The following is a 17,595-nucleotide window of genomic DNA, read 5'->3' on the forward strand; positions in this document are numbered from 1 at the left end:
CTGCATAGTATAGGGACTTCTAGTGACTTTATTTTAAAAACTCACACCTCTGAGATTTTAAAGCAAGCTTCTTTTTAAACACTTCAGACAATGCAGTAACAAGATCAAAAAGACGACAGCATAGTGAAGAAAAAACATATTTCTGTAAAAATTTATAATAGACATGGCCCCCATCCCATTCAAATTTCTCTTCCTTCTTTTTTTCTGTCACTTTCAACTTATTTCTTTAGTGATTTAATTTTTCATCTCTGCTTTACCGCTGTTTTTATTATATGTAATGTGACTATACTCATGGTGTGCTCCATTGTGTTACGTAATGCAAACACAAGAAGGTTCATCCATAATTTTCAGGGTACAAGCTGAACATTTTATAAAAGACAAAAAGTACGTACTTATAACCTATACTTTATCCTTCGTTACACTTTACGCTACTTTGTTCATTTTTACTACTTTTTATTTAATTCCAAATATATAATTCTAAATGACTCTAAGGCATATATAAATATCAACAGATTCTAACTTATCAAAGGATAAAAAAAAAACAAAATAGTCCTAGGAAAGCCAAATGCCAATGTTTACGAAGGCTAAGTACCACCTAAAAGTTAAGAGAAAAGTCAACAAACGAAGCTAGTTTTGAACATTTTGAGCATCACTAGTTTTCTGTAACTGAAGTGAATTACATTTACTAATAGATAAGCATTTTGGTTGAAAAAGACCAATAAGATCATCAAGACCAGCCACCATCTAACACTACCAAGTCCCATCAGTAAACCATGTCCCTAAGTGCCAAGTCCACATATCTCTTTAATATCTCCAGCGATGGGGACTTCACCACTTCCCTGGACAGCCCGTTCCAATGCCTAACCAGACTCTCCATGAAGAAATTCTTCCCAATACCCAATCTAAACCCTCCCTGGTGCAACTTTGCCCTGTGTCCTATCACTTATCACCTGAGAAGAGACCTACACCCACCTTGTTACAACCTCCTTTCAGGTAGTTGTAGAGAGTGATGAGATCTCCCCCAACCTCCTTTTCTCAAGGCTAAACAATTCCTGTTCCCTCAGTTGCTTCTCATACATCTTGTCTTCAAGCCCCTTCACCAGATTTGTTGCTCTTTTCTGAACACGATCCAGCAACTCCAGTTCTTCTTATAGTGAAGGGCATAAAACCGAACACAGTACTTAGGTTCATATCTCACCAGTGCTAGGGGACAATCACTTCCCTTGTCCTGCTGGCCATGCTGTTTCTGATGCAGGCCAGGATGCTGATGGTCTTCTAGGCCATGCTACTGGCTCCTGGTCACCCCGCTGCTGACCATCACCCCAAGGTCCTTTTCCGCTACGCAACTTTCCAGCCACTCTTGCTCCAGCCTATAGTGTTGCATGAGGTTGTTATGACCCAAATGCAGGACTCAGCACTTACCCTCGTAGAATACCATGCAAATGGACACAGACTATCGGTACTGCCTATCCAGATTCCTCTGCAAAACTTCCTACCCTCAAGCAGATCAACACTGCCACCCAACCTGGTGTCATCTGCAAACTTACTGACGGTACACTTGATCCCCTCAACCAGATCATTAATAAAGACATTAAAGAGAACTGGACCAAAGACTGAGCCCTAGGGAAACACCACCTATGACCATCTGGATTTAATTCCACTCACAATGACATTTTGGGCCCAGCTATCCAGCCCATTTTTAAGCCAGCAAACTGTACACCTGTCCAAGCCATAAGCAGCCAATTTCTCCATAAGGCTGTGGAAAATAGTATCAAATGCTTTGCTAAATTCCAGATAAATTCCCTCATCTACTAAGCAAGTCATCTTGTCATAAAAGGAGATCAGGTTAATCAAGTAGGACTTGCCTTTCCTGAACCCATGCTGATTTGGCCTGACCACCTGGTTGTCCTGTATTTGCTGTGTGATGTGCTCAATATGACCTGCTCCATGACTTTCCATAGTATCGACATTAGACTAACTTGTCCTGCCACTCCACAAGTCCCCTTTCCCGTGCTTCCTGTAGATGGGCGTCACATTTGCCATTCTCCAGTCAACTGGGACCTCCTCAGAGAGCCAGAACAGCTGGTAAATCATTGAAAGTAGCTTGTGGAATGGGGAGAAAGCATGTCAATGCTTCACAACTAAGACTGCCACATATCATCCTATGATATAAAGCTAGATTTCTGATCAACCAAAAATCTTCCAGAACATTTGCCTGCTTCCCATAGAATATTTTAAGTGTCCTCTGAAAACCCCCCAACTAGAAAAATCTTTACATTTTAATGTTTTTCTTTCTAATGAATATTTCTAGTTTTCACAAAAGACAACCCACTTCTCGACCAATTACATTCATACATGTATCACCTCAGCCTGAACCAGTCTTCAAACTGAAAGTCTTTTCCTGATTCTAATGTGTTTAGGTAGCCAAATATAGTATTATAAAAGAAGTAACAATTCCGTTGCAAGTCCCAGATAGTAAATTGGGAACATTAACTTCATTTCCAGAACACACCCACCTCGCTTGATCTTCTTTTTGTAATTCCATTCATGAGCTATTCTAGAAACTATTTTCATGCTTCTTTTACTGTACACACCATCCAAGATAGAGCTACTTTCAGCGTAGCATTCTCTCTTCACAGCTTCTTTTAAATATATTAAGATATTAAAGTATTATTGCTTATTATCTTTTTTCTTTGGCCAAGTTCAGATGTTGCATTTCTCCTTATGTGTTCTAGTGTGATTTGTGCTCACTACTGCTTCACAGTTAGAAATTCTTTCCTTTGAAAACAAAAATGTAATCACTAATTCCTATTAATATTATCCAGACTTTTTTTCCCCCTTTTTAACTTAATCAGAAGAAATATCTAAAAACAAAGGAAATCTGTCTTTTTTGCTTTCCTGGTTTCTTAGGAAATTTTCTCTTTTTCTTTCTCAATGCCCACTTTCCTGCTAGTTCTTTCTATGCCGAAAACTGACACCTTTTTGAGCTCTATATACACCATGTATCCTAAAAAGCTCTCCAATCACAAACCTAGAAAAATATTAGAAAATTCAAAATTTTACATGAAATTTGAGTTCAAGTTGACCCCATTTCTTGTGAAAATGATAAAGTTCTTGAGAAATATGGCCAACTACTTCTTTAAGCAACTTCTACTCTATTGTCTTAAGAATTTCTAAGGTATATTTTGGATGTTTCCCAGGTCGTCGTTTACCAGAAACTGGCAGAATAATGAACTGGAATGGGGAACGGATTAATTGCTCCCCCCCTGAATCCTGGTCCTCCATCAAAAAAATGCCAATTCTCATACATCTGCTTGCTGTGTGCTGAAAAGAATATCTGGTAGAAAAAGAGTGTGTGTTTGTGCTTTGTTTTCCTCTTTTCTTTGAGCCATTTTTTATGATGCTCTGATACCCCGTCCATGTTATCTTTTTTTTTAATACTGGGCTACAATCTGCATGTTCTTTACAACCTTGACATCTAGAGGGCAATCAAGTAAAAGTTCCCAAGTACAAATTCAATTATGGGTCTAACCTCTTCCAATTCAAGTACAAAACTGCTATTGACTTGAGGTCAAAGTGAGGTCCCAGGTAGATTTCTGAAGCACTATGTTCATATTTAAAAATTCTGATATTTGTTGTGACTTCAAACTATTCCTACTGCCCAGTTTTCCACTTCAGCTTATTTATTTTCAGATAGAGATGTGCCATCTGCTTGTTTGACATCAACAGATAAGTTGCAATGAGGAATTTCTATTAGGTATATAAGGACAAAAAAGAAAATCATAGTTAATACACCAATTGCTGAGGGAGGTGAGAATGAAGTCTCCATCCTTGCAGATATGGAGAGCATGACTGGATACAACCCTGTACAGGCTGCTCTCCCTTGGAACTTGATCCTTCCTTGAGTGAGGGAATTAGGCCCCCTGAGATGCCTTCCAACTCAAATTATTCCATGATTTTGTGTTTTGGTATCCGTAACTCACTTTATGTGGTCTGTATGAGAAGCTTTGTTTATCAAACACTCCATAGGTGAAGTGTGCTTACAAGGGACCACAAACAGATGTAGACTGAGGTCTCAATATCAGAGCTTAGTATGCTGGTAGGGCAAAGTAGAGGGGAAATTTTTGCTTCTCTTCTCTAGTGAAAGATCATCCTCATCCAGTTTATGAAGCCATAATGAAGCCGAATAAATTTATTATTTCTAACATATTTACTGGGAGTGGAATTTTGGGTTATATGTCAAATATCGGCAAATGAATACAGGAGATTGGTAATTAACTTATTTAAGATATCATCATCCAGGGACCTACCCAGCATGATATTTTCAAAGGCTTTCAAAGAGTTTCTTCTAAATGCAAGTCGAGTGTATTTAAGGAATAGGAGAAGGAAAAAAAGTATGGAGAGAGAAAATAATACACAGGAACTTACTTTCCAAGCAAAAGAAGTTATTGCAAAGATTCACTTGTAGGGAGCACAGGAAATGCCTATTCTCCTCCACACAGGAAACAACTGGTGGAAGGGAGAGAAACAAAATCAGTAGAGCAGCAATACAGCTGGGAGACCTTACAGTCAATTCTGCCGAAAGAGAGGAAGTAGTCCAACTTCTCTGGTCTGGATGGAAATGCTCATACGTTAAGACTTCTGTTTAGAGAAATATATTGGGTAAATCCCATTTACTAAAATAACTTGTTAAGTAATCCACAGTTATCTTTACAGATCTGTTGTTGATTTTAAGCCTCTTCCAAATATTATATACTAAAGTGGTCTGAAGTGTTATCTCTTCTAGCATCCACATATTCACAAATGTTAGCAATTCACTCCAAAAAAAAAAACAAAAAAAAACAGCAAAGTAGCTAGAGAAAAAAGTTGTGCTTTGAAAGTAGGGTTTTAAAAAACATAAAAATACTTTCCTTACAAAATCTCATAGAAGTTCTTTGATCACTTCTAGCTTTCCCAAATTGCAGCCACTTCTTCAGCATAGACCAGAAAACAACCATCTCCCGAGGACCACTGCACTGCATTCACATTCCAGCAGCTTTGCTGCATTTTGACTCAGCAGGAAATGACCACCGCACTAGATTTTTCCAGCTTGTGCTAAGCACAATGCAAAACAAACAAACAAAAAAAATCCAAAAAACCTTCAAATTGCTTTACTATACTAATCTCACATTTGAATAGAGTGCATTCAAAGTGCCATCAGCTATCACACGTTCAACCTGCTTCATGGGACATTTCTGCTAACGCTGGATGGGTTTCAACAATGAGCATTTCCCTGTCAACTCTCATTGATGTGTAACTTTGCACAAGAATTACAGGATGTGGCATATTGAGCCACGCTTGGTCTATGGTCAGCTGTATAAAATGCTAAGTAAAATGCATTTTCATAAAAACATAGTTTTTGATGGGATAAGCAATGAGGTAATTTCTAAAAGAAATGCCCTGAATGCTGTACAGAAACTCTGCAACATCCACAACAAATAGTTCTGCATTACTGGCAGCTTCACAAGTAACTAATACAAAGTATTATTTTTTTTTTTTTAATAAGAAAGTATTGTTAAAACATTTACAGTCCTTGCCCAACCTCTCTCAATCCCCCACCATATTATAACAACACAGTAATACACAGGGTTCACTTTATTCAACATAGTGATATTTGCTCCTAGGGCACTTTCTACATCCTTTGCGTGCGCACGCTCAATATCACCAGACTCCATTTCCTCAACAATATAAATCACAATACTTTTTTGTTATTCCAATAACTTGCACTATGTGTCAGATAGTAGTGGAAAATGATATGAATAAACAGTGAATGCCTTGCTGAAACCACATTATCCTGAATGACTTTCATTCTAGCTAGAGGCTACTATGGTAATGATATGAATCTTAAAACTGACTATGATGTAGAAAAAAAATGTTTCATTAGTTAGGCTTGTAGACACAAGTAAGACCTCTTCCAATATTTCTTGAGAAAGATTTTTTTCTCATATATAATTCACAAGCAATTTATATAGCAATACATCGAATGACTTCTTAATGTGACATACGGCTGTGGGTTGCTTTGCTGCTGTTATAAGAAAAAAACTAATACAGGACAAAGGATCTGCTCTTTTAATAGCTGTCTTAATTTAAACAGGCTGCTAATTACACTATATCGATAAGCAGAAAGAAATGGTTTGAAATTTGTATCTAAAATGGGAACAAGTTTAATTCTGGAAACACACTTGTTGAACAGAATTACTTCCTTTTAATTGGCTCACAACCTGCTTGCTTAGGCTGCCCCAGCATTTCTTCTTGTACTGCTTTCTTACTGCCAATGGCTTTTCCTTTATGACTCTGAAACCAAGAAACTATCTACTCCAGTAAGAATATATTTCATGACAGAACTCCTGACCTTAAAATCATTAATTCAGAGAAGTGTCGGACAATCTCTTATTTGGTAGTAGGAGGGGGTTGGGGCAGCGTTCTCAAACTGTTTCTTTGCTTTAGTTTTTGTGTTCCTTAGGAACTCTTCTGAGAACTGAAAAGATCGTAGGACACTGATTCTAGAATATGACTGGAAAAGGTACAAAATGATGAACAAATAATAAGCTTACCAGTATTTCTTATTATAGGCATAAATGTTTAATTATATGATTGACAGACATGTCTCTAACTTATCTTTAAATTAGGCATTATTAAAAGGTAGTATAATTTTGTATCAGATGTCAGACTTTCTGGAAGTTTACCTCCCTGTTTTGCTTGCTACAGTATACTTGAATGTAATGTACATGCAAATAACATTTTTTTCTCCTTTTTTAAATTAAAAATTACTGTTGTCCTGTGGGATGTTAACTGACATGCACAAAATGACAGATCTCCAAAATATGATAGAACAATTTTTCTTTGGACATATTTTCTATGTATATTTAATATAATTTGAGAGGGACTAGGCGAGAAAAAATTACAGAAAATTGATCTTGATTACATCATTCTGTGAGAAATTCCTCTTCACAAAGGGAAAGCATTTTAATACATTATAAAAGTTCCAGTTAACCTCCAAAATAAGATTTAAAAAGAAAGTGTCAAATTAGCTTTGTCCTAATGGAGCTGAAAGTAATCCCAGAGCAGAATGAAGCTCTACTTCCTTTTTTTTTTCTGTTGCTATCCCGAACAACCTGTTCAACACTGAGGTAACTGGGTTCATTCTGTTTCAGACATTTCTGACGATATGACTATAAATCAAAATTTTACTATACTGTGTATTTTACCTAGATAGGTTATTACAAACAGAAATTAAAATTGGTGTGGGATTATACAGGACAGTCCAGACAGTGAAGTTTACAAATCAGTTGCATATAATTGGTAACATATTTTTCTGCTTTAGTTACTGTTCAGAATTTGAGCATTATACTGTAATGAAAGGAAAATAGCAAGAAACAGTTGAAACAAACACAGTCACTTCAAGTCATAGAATGTTTGAGAAACACATGTCAAAATAATCCATACCCAGTGGAGATTTCCACTTAATAACTTCTCCAGGCTTGGTCTTCCACCAGCATAGCCTTTTTGAAAAGCTGGCAATCAAAATCTAATCTGGCTGACGCTGCAGAGTCCCAGTAGCTTGAAAAGAAAACAGAGAAGTCTCGGGAAACAATACTTTAACTTGCATATACTAAACTGTAATTTTAGTATTTAATTTAATATAGCAATAGCTGGTATGTACTCCCTTTTCACTTGATGTTACTATATACAGAATCATAGAATGGCTTGGGTTGGAAGAGACCCCAAGGATAACCATGTCCCAACCCCCCTGCCACAGGCAGGCCCACCAACCTCCAGATCTGGTACTAGACCAAGGCCCCATCCAACCTGCTCTTGAACATCTCCAGGGACAGGGCATCCACAGCCTCTCTGGGCAGCCTGCTCTATCACCTCACCTCTCTCTCTCTGTAAAGAACTTCCCCCTGACACCCAATCTAAACCTTCCCTCCTTGAGCTTAAAACCATTTCCCCTTGTCCTATCACTGTCTACCCTTGTAAAAAGTTGATTCCCCTCCTTCTTATAATCCTCTTTTAAATAGTGGAAGGCTACAGTGAGGTGTGCTCTCAGCCTTCTTTTCTCCAGGCTGAACAAGCCCAGTTCCCTCAGCCTGTCTTCGTAGGGGAAGTGCTCCAGCGCCCTGATCATCTTTGCGGCCTCCTCTGGACCCTCTCCACAAGCTCCACAATAGGACTCGAATCACAATTACACAACTAAGAAAAAAATATGTTAATAAGATTTTAAAACAACCTTTTAAGACTAAGTACACAAAAAAATCCAGATGTTATGAAAAGTAGAGTATTAGTAGATCTTGTGGACACATGGTAAAACTTCATCTGTGTTCAAGGGAACGGAATGAACCCAACTGAATGATGTGTCTACTGGAGACTTTGACTATAAAATGTAAACATTCTTACAAAATATCTGCAGGAAAAGCACCATTTGGTCTGCACAAGAAAAACAGTATTACAAGTGTTACTAGATTCCTTTTAATCTGCATTGTTTTTCCAAACGCTTGATATTACTACCCTGCACAAAACAGCCTTATTTTCAGCTAGTTTTAAGACCTATTTTTCTTTAGTAATGAAAATTCCCTCAAATAATGAGGAAGAAAAACTTTGTGCTACGTTTTTATACTAACAGTAAGCAAATCATAATCTATGATTCCTACGGGCCTAAGAAAATACAGAAGAAAATTATCTGTTAGTAGGTTTTGGTGGTTTTTTGATGTTGTTGTTATTGTTTATATTGTTGTTAGTTTTACATGAGAAAAAATAAATCCATGTATTAAAAAAAAGGAGTTGAATTAATTTGTATCAAATGATAGGCAGAGTTTTCACTTTATGCTAATAAGGAATACAAAATTCCTCTTAAGCAAAGGCTGCTTTAAGAAGTACTCTGAAGATATCTTTGTAACCACTGTGGATGACTTGAGACAGTTAGAGATCTGTAAGTGCTACATAACCAGTCTGAGGATTGCTGTGGAGTACTCTGCTGCTGAGATTTGCTTAGCTCAGATTCATGCCATAAAGGATCTAAACTTCAGGGAGATTTATGTGAATTGCTCTGCTTTTAACATGTTATTTAGCAGTGAAATATTTTTTTTTACCTGTTCTGAACAATCAGTGGAAGAGTTTTAGTGTGACAGGATGGAATATTTCAAGCAAAGAGGAGAGTGCTCATGGGCTGAAACTCCACATGCAGTAATAAAACAGAGACTAAACTCTGTAAGGAACAAATTTGGCATGATTGTTTTCTCAAGAAAAAAACTCCCCTTAGTAGTCTCAATGTCTCCTTGAGAGTTAGCTATGAAGAACAAGCCTTCACCAGAACTAAGACCTTGGATCAAGTATTTCCAAATGGGAAAAATAAAAAATGGCCCTACTTACTATGTATACATCATCCCATCCTACACTGATTCTAAGTGCAAAGGAATTTGCCAAGGATAAGCTGAAAGATGATACCCTCTGCATATTTCTGAAGGCACCGTGGTCACCAGCAGTTGACCTGGTTAGCTCAGTGGAGGATATGAAATTTCCTTTGCTTTGAGCAGACCTACAACACTTTGATATCATTCATAACTCTAACACTTGACATTTTCAACTAAATCAACATGTTTCAACTGTCCCAATTAAGCATGTTTAAAATACAAAATCCAGGAAATAAAAATATTGCTTCAGAAATTTTGGAAGTAATCAAGACATATCCAGAAAGACACTTTGTCTGCTAAACTAAATAGAAGGAAAATATAAGGAAATTCTAAAGGTTTAAAAAGTGAAAATAGGAAAGTCCACAGTCACAACGTTTGGTTATTTATCCTGTTTGAGGTAAATTAATGACTAAGACCAGACCTTGGTATTTTCTTAACTGGACGCAATGAATGGGATTTTTAGTTTAAGATAAAAGTAGTAAATAGAACACAAACTCTGGATTTCACTTAACATAATAAAAATCCCAGCATCAACAAAGCAGCTTTTTAGTCAGTATTCCCAAGGATATCGATTTATCTAGTACTGTAGCACAAATGAGTAGCTTGGCTGAGGCTTATGGAATAAAGCAGGATATGAAAAACATATATTTTCTTAGTAGACAGCAAGACATTTTGGTAGATCAGAAACATTACCAAGAGCATCTTGAAGTACCAATAGTTTTAAATTACAATCTTTTGCTAAAACAATTGTAATAATGAAGCTCTTCCGCACTTCTTTTACATAAGCAAAGGAATAAGAGGCTTCCAAATGCTCCACTACATAAGTCTATTTTCCAAGGAAGGATAACAGAAAGATGAATTAGTAAATGATCTTATTTACTAGACATTACAGGATAACATTTGCAAAGAACTGAATATTACATTAAAAAAAAAAAGTGTAGAGTCTATTTGGAAGGTAAGAAGCATTGTTCTTTATTTATGCTATTATTTTTCTATGGAAAGCTTCATATTTAAAGCACCAGTATAGCATACTGCTGTTGGTTAGCCTTCTAGACCGTGGTTCAATAAAGTTACAAGTACTGCACTAATAATCAGTTCAAGAGGCAGTACAGCACCCACTGTGACCCTGTGGCTTTCTCAAATCTCTGCAAACATGGACCACAATCCGCAGTAAGTTAAAATACCTTTTTCTTTCAGCTTGGCTTCTTGACAGAGCTCAGTGAAATTGAGCAAAATCCACTTCTGGTCTCTTCCCCAGAGTCAAATGATTATTCCATAAGAACTTCTGAGCTCCTATTTGTTCTTTGTTTCTGGAGGGCAGAAACAAAATGTACACTCAGAAAGTGTACTTTGAAGGGTGCTTCTCATTAACTGAAGTGGATGTATTTTGCAACAGCAGGTACACCTATACTTTAAAATGCAGCACAGAGTTGATATAACCGAGCCAGATCCAGTAGTAGGAGCAACCTAGGTGTAGCAACACAATTCTGCACAAGCCAAGATAACTTGGTTTGTAGGACTTTCAGCCTAACTTAGGTACCATTTCCCAGGTCACCGGTGCATGTTAATATGCTAACGTCCATCTACAGCCTGTGTCAATGTATCTTGTGTGTCTGCAATCACTGCACGACATTAAGGGGCTGAAGACCATGTTTTGGAAAGTAAGAGGCAATGTCCTAAAAAACAGTTTTACCTTCCATTCTCCGAATGTCCAAACTTGGACGTGTCTCAGTCTGAACTGGGCAACTCACAGGATCAGTAACCACAGAAAACAAACTTTCATCTGCACTTTCTCAAAACTTTATACAAGCACTGCTATTCACATCACATCTGGGTGTGTTCCTTTATTCAAATGCCTTCTAAAGCTTTGTCACTATAATTAATGTCTTGAAAACTTGAAGCAACAAGGCCTGCAGTAGAAGGTTTGAGAAATTTTAACTATCATGGTTTTTCCCAGACAGGCGCCTATTTCTGCAGGCCTTCCCAGAACCCTGTTATACAGATGGATGATAACACAAAGGTGGACTGAGGGAGAAGCAGTTGCTCAGAGAGGGAATGCTATGTTAAGTGGATTCACCGGACCAAAAGACTGCTGCAAAAAGTCAGTCACACATCACACAGCAATGAGCACAGCTTTATATACCAGATCAAGACAAATACCCAGTCTGTTGCAGTTACAGTTTTACAGGAGTAACTTTCCTTTGACAAGGTTATCTCTAGAGGAGCTATCCATTGGAAGTGTGGACTGGGCTCTCAGCAACCTGATCTAGCTGTAGATGTCCCTGTTCACTGCAGAGGAGCTTGAATTAAAAGAGCTTTAAGGGTCCCTTCCAACTCATATCATTCTATGAATTCAAACAGAAGTTTCTAGATCATAAGGTAGTTGAGAATGCTAACACAGTTACATCTCTAAACAACAAAAAACTTCCATACACATCTAAGAGTCTGATTGCTGAGGAAAGAGCTGCTTTCTTATTCTAAATGAGGTTTGTGCATTCTGAGAGTTATCTGCATGCAAATATATTTTTTCTAATTGTCACATTATTAGATCTTGTAATCAACTGTGGTTCATAATATATAAATCCAGGCAGGGAACATCATCGGTAAAGGATCGTGATGTCATCTAGTAATTCATAAAAACCATGGGCTACTGTTCCCTACCCAAGAAGATAAACTTCTTTTAATACACTGCGATACGCAAAAAAGGAACAGACAAGATCTCAGTGATGGTGTTTATGAATGCACACATTGTGGTAGCCCACTGGCAGGATATCAAGTCTGAAGGACTTACTGATCGAACATTATGTAAGTATTTGATACACTCACAGCAGACATGGTATCATGCCCAAATGAAACATTACAGTCTCAGATGCGTTTTGTATTCTAGCTAGAGGCTACTACACTAACGGAAGCACTGGAGCATTACACTGCTGGTTCTTGAGAGACCCTACTCACTAGCAATAGCAACCCTTAACCATTTCACTTGTTAAGTTATAACTCATAAAAGAAAACTAAGCAGTTGGCTTTAAAGATTGGAAGACATCTTGCAATGACACCTTAGCAACAATGTCATTAAGCACTAAACGTGAATGGAACTAAAAAGGAGCTTCAAAGTAGGCGTCCACTATCCCAGCTCTCTGCAATAAATCTTACTTTTGCTTATACCATTACAAAATCACAGAACTCATTTCCACTGAGTTACTGATGTTGTGCTAGTGTAACGCTGCACAAAATACAGTTTGCAAGACCAGTATCTCAATTCTTGGACTCTTTAGAGAAGAGAATTTTAAATTAGAGAAAGGAGACAGCAGTGGTATGACGAATCTGAAAGTTTTATGTATAGAGTGGACAGAGGGAGGTAAACGTTATTGAAAATATACCACAAAGTTTCTAAAATTCACACTAGTTTCTAAATTGACACACTGAGGAGAAGGAAGACCATACGTAGAGAGGAGGCTTGAATGTAATAAAAATAAGTCTGAGTTGATGCACAAGGTGAATTTGTGGGGAGTTTTAAAGATGCAGAATGACAGGGTTTAGGAAGACGGCCAAACAAGATAGAAGGACTTGTATGTGGAAGGGAAGCAGTAAAAGTGTCAATCCAGCTAGTAAAGAAAAGGTTATAGGTTCTGTGCCACCAGTCAAAGAAATCTAAGTAAGAAGATATTAAGTTATAGGCAGCAGAGGTGGGAGATGAAGAAAATTTTGTGTTATACAAACATACAAAAATAAGTGTGTTATACAAAAATAATAGAAAAAACTGGTACTACCCTCAGCATGAAAATAAATGGAGAAATGATATGGTTTCTGCTGCCTGCCACGCTGATGAGAATGAACGTAATTAAACACCAACAGAATGACAGAGCAGGAAAGGACATAGGAATAAAACTTAGAACTCATTTTGAGACTGGAAATCCCGCTTAAAAGAAAAAAAAGCTACAGTGAAATATTACAAAAGCAACCAAAGTAAAATTTAGGAGAAAGTTGTTTATACTTTGTTGCGTAACCAAATTCTTTCACTACCAAGATCAATCACACAATAGTAGCTATTAAAAAAAAAAAAAAAAAAAAGACCAATCCAAGAGGGACTAGGGGAGGAAGGGGAGTAGTGATGCAGGGAAGAGACACATTTACAGCATTTACTCCCTGAGTTGTCAGACCAACATGACAAACAGCTTGCTTCTCTTCACAGGAAATTCTATTAAGGATAAAGACAGGGCAAGGAGTGGATGATGGGATTCACAGCAGGTCTTTTAGTGCAGGTAGTGACACTGTATTTTCTCAGACAACATGCAAACTAACAAGCACAACACCTGGTCTGCAATTGAGCTGACTGAAACACGCATGATTCTGAGTAACATGCCTTCATTCTATATACAACAGCATTACAGTAGAGATCAACAGGAGCACCGGCCTCAGTCAGCTCCACACAACAAAAACCATGATGAGATAACATCTGCAAACTGGGTTAGTTCAGTCTGGGCACTAAATATATGTTTGTTGAAGACACTATGTCATCTTTGTTGTTTGTGACTGATCCCATCTCAGGCAATGACTGAGATGACATTTCAGACCCAGCTCCATCACCTTCAGATTTGTACAGATTTCTGATCAGAAAGGCTCACTGAATTTTTTTAAGTCTAAGATTATTACCATAGAATATCCCCTGTTGGAATGGATCCATAAGGATCATCGAGTCCAACTCCTGGCTCCACATAGAACCACCCAACAATCAGATCATATGACTGAGAGTGCTGTCTTGAACTTTAGCAAGGTCAGTGCCACTACCACTTTCCTGGGAAACCTGTGTATTCAACAGGTGGTTTAAACAAACCCTTCTGGGGATACGAAACTCTAAATGTCATGCTCTGAAAATGATCCAGGATTCTTCTTACATCCAGGTGACACAAATCTGTATTTAAAAAAGAAAATCAAAAACTTTTAAGAGTTACCAGTAAGAACGTGGGTAGTTGGAACAGAAATTTAAGGGCCGTAAAGCTAATCTTTACTAATCTTTACTAATCTTTACTAATCTTACCTCCTGTGCAGAGAAGCTCATGGAACATACTCCACTGATAACTGCAGTTCAGTCACAGAATAACAAAACAAGTTATACTGGAAGAAAGCTCTGGAGTTCATCTCTGCCTGGAAAACCTCTCTTCCTGGAAAATCTAGAAAACAGTATTGCAGCGCTGTGTAGGGAAACTTTAGTAGAGCTCCATGGGAGATGGTACACAACAGGAAAATGCTCATCTCCCTCACTTCAACCCACATACCCACAAGCACCAAGATGTACCAGGCAGTCTGCCCAACATTCAGCAGTGGAGATGCAATCCTAGCAATGAGATGGTGAAGCAGGTATGCCAGCTATCCAGTCCTCATCCTAACTCCCAGCAACCATGTGTTGCCGCTGGATGTGCATTTTATTGACCTTAGGCACCAACAGCGAACACACTCTTGTCCTGGTCACATCTCTGCAAGTCATCAGGATTTACCTGCTGATCTCTGTCTCCTGATGTGGGCATCTGGAAAAACTGCACCTCTGCAGACGTACGCTGTACCCTGATGACCTGCTGATCTGGGAGCCATCAAGATCTATCCTTACAGCTTCCGCTGTTTGCCCAGTGCTTCCACTCTCTATTCATAACAATCAAGGTTCCCACTGGAATTCTTTACAGGAATCAGTACTGAAGGCGTACTAGCCCGCTTTAATTCTGACAGTTTCTGGTGATACGGTCCACAGCCTCATCCCCAGCCCTGCTGGACACATTTCAAAGTCTGACTCACAGACAAGAACTCATCTCTCCCTTGGCTCTTTCAGTGATCTTGGGGCAGATACAAGGCAACCTCTCGCACACCCACACAGCCAGTCTTCCTCACACAAAGCAAACAGGATGATGAGAAAGGTCTTCACAGCCACACAAAGTTGTAAGACAGTAAGCTGAATAGAGCATATGAGAAGAAGTTGGACAGGCACTGACATCCCACAGCCGGTACGGATCACAGTGCTGCTATGGAGAAATAAAGCTATTTTATTACCCTTTCATCTTCCAAATCCCTAACTAAGAGTGTACCTGCTTGAAACCGTTGGCTACTGCAATTAGATTTGTCAAATACACCTTCAGTCTCTTTGGCAGATGACATTTTACTCCGTATCTTATGGAGCTGCCAGCTGGGTCACTGCTTGGGGTCTCATCATCCCTGAGCAGGGACATCTCCTTTCTACCTCTAAGATGAGGCTGGTCATTAAGGGAGCATCCTCAGTTTCAGCAAAGGCACTTAAATGGAATTTTTGTATGCCTGTCTTCATCTGTTGGCTTTTTTATTCATTACATATTCACAGCACTATGAGAGAATATTAAAAGCAGCACATAAACAGGACTGACCATTCATTACTTTTGAGTCATGTATGAACTGCACTATCCAATGAAGATAAGCGTGTGTATATTTCTTACATGAATGCTCACGTTTTCAGATAATTTTCATTGTAATATGTGATGCCTGTGACGATTCTGATTTTTCAAAAGCAAGTCTAACATACAGTGCATTTTCCAGGAAGGGTTGTAGAGGGAACATGCTGCCTCACAAACTATACTTCCATGCCCACAGCAGGGGGGTTGAAACTAGATGGTCTTTGAGGCCCTCTTCAACCCAGGCCATTCCATGATTCTATGCTTCTGAATACGTTATTGCATATTGAGGAAAACAGAGGTATATAATACTTCAGGATAAAAGCTGAGATGGCTATTTTCTCATTAAAAATGAGCACCATCTCCTCGTAAAGGAAATCACATCAAGTAGAATATTGTTGCTAATGTCTGTTGTTCAAGTGGTATAAAACATAGCATTTCTGAAAATGCCAAAGAAAATAACTCAATCTATTTCTTTAAACGTTACCTTGACAAATAAATGCTTCCATCTTCAAGAAATATACACATACAATAATACTTAGCAAGAGAATTTAATCTGACATTTTACAGAAAATATTCAATCATTGTTGTGCACTACAACCAGTGCTCTAAAGGAACACTGACAGAGGGAAAGCTCAACACAGACACACAAATACAGACACCCCACCACTACCCACTTTAGGCAGAGGACATTTAAATAGATGTCTCTACTTAAATGCTGATTCAAGACTGAAGGAAAGAAAAGATTTAACAGAATTATCAGGGAATTACTTAAATAAAAGAGAAGCTTAGTGTAAACAGTTTAAAGCTGGAACATGATGCCATTATCACAATGTCTCATGTTAATTATGATGTTTGCTCTTTCTGGCCTGCCAGAGTGATGAACAATATGAACAATAATGATTGCACACGGAGATAGTCACCATTAAGCTAACTCACTCAGTCTAGGCAGGGGATCAAAGATGCCTCTGTGCTCTATTCCTCAGCACCTGCCCTTTTAGGCTCAGAGCTTAACTAAAAGAAACTCTAATACTGGTCTGACTTGCTCATATCTGCCTACCATATCCCAGAGCCTAAACGCCAGCTGCAGGAATGCAATGGTCACAACTTTCATCCCTGTCCTCCTAGGGCACCTGGCACTGCAGAGCAGCACTGTGCCATTGCAGTTCCCTTCCCCTCAAGCTTCCAGCACTCCACAGACCATCTCTGGTGTACCATTCTTCACCCCTGTGAAAGAAAAGCTGGACAAAAATGGGCAGCCCTGCAGACATATGGAGCTGTAGGCAGGAAGCGAGCTCGGCCAGTGCAGAAACCAAAGGGTTCAGCTGAACAGGCCCCCAGTCTCTGCCCATTTCCTACCAACACAGCTCCCTATGGAGTCCCCATTACAGCTTTTCTCATCTCATTGCTGAAAGCACGCTGCTTGCTGTCTGCTGCCTGGCACGCCAAATTTTATTTTTTTGTAGAGGGGTGAATAACCATTCCCATGTCTGACTAGAGCCTTTCTTTTGTGAGAGATACACCACTGGGTTTGCGCGGGGCAGCTGCTTGGTATCCGCGCACCGGTCTCAGTGGCCTTGTATGTCACCGTGGACAAATGACATCATTTCTGGAGCGGGCTTCACAGGAACTGTGCCACCTCTCAGTGCGATGAATGCTGATGAAATTGCTCTCCTAAGACATGTTTCTTCCCTCCGAACAGTATGATCTTGCAATCTACGGATTCACTTTGAATT

General features: G+C 38.7%; 1 protein-coding gene across 11 annotated transcripts in view; it reads right to left on the bottom strand.

Annotated features, from left to right (window-relative positions):
- RNF182 (ring finger protein 182) overlaps positions 1-17,595 on the bottom strand; it is a 31,703-nt gene that overhangs the window by 4,770 nt on the left and 9,338 nt on the right. For 3 of the 11 annotated variants that reach the window (XM_021386930.1, XM_021386934.1, XM_021386937.1), the window contains 2 exons: positions 7,486-7,599; positions 4,429-4,509 (listed from right to left, as the gene is read on the bottom strand). The exons of 2 other annotated variants lie outside the window; for them this stretch is intronic. The gene's annotated coding sequence lies outside the window, so the exon portion shown is untranslated. Of the gene's footprint in view, positions 1-4,428; positions 4,510-6,391; positions 7,459-7,485; positions 7,600-10,633; positions 10,760-17,595 lie in introns of those variants that run through there. 6 more of the 11 variants (XM_021386932.1, XM_021386931.1, XM_021386929.1 and 3 more) reach the window with 4 other exon arrangements.

Source organism: Numida meleagris, chromosome 2 (assembly GCF_002078875.1).
Source record: "Numida meleagris isolate 19003 breed g44 Domestic line chromosome 2, NumMel1.0, whole genome shotgun sequence".
In the NCBI taxonomy this organism is placed as follows: Eukaryota; Metazoa; Chordata; class Aves; order Galliformes; family Numididae; genus Numida; species Numida meleagris.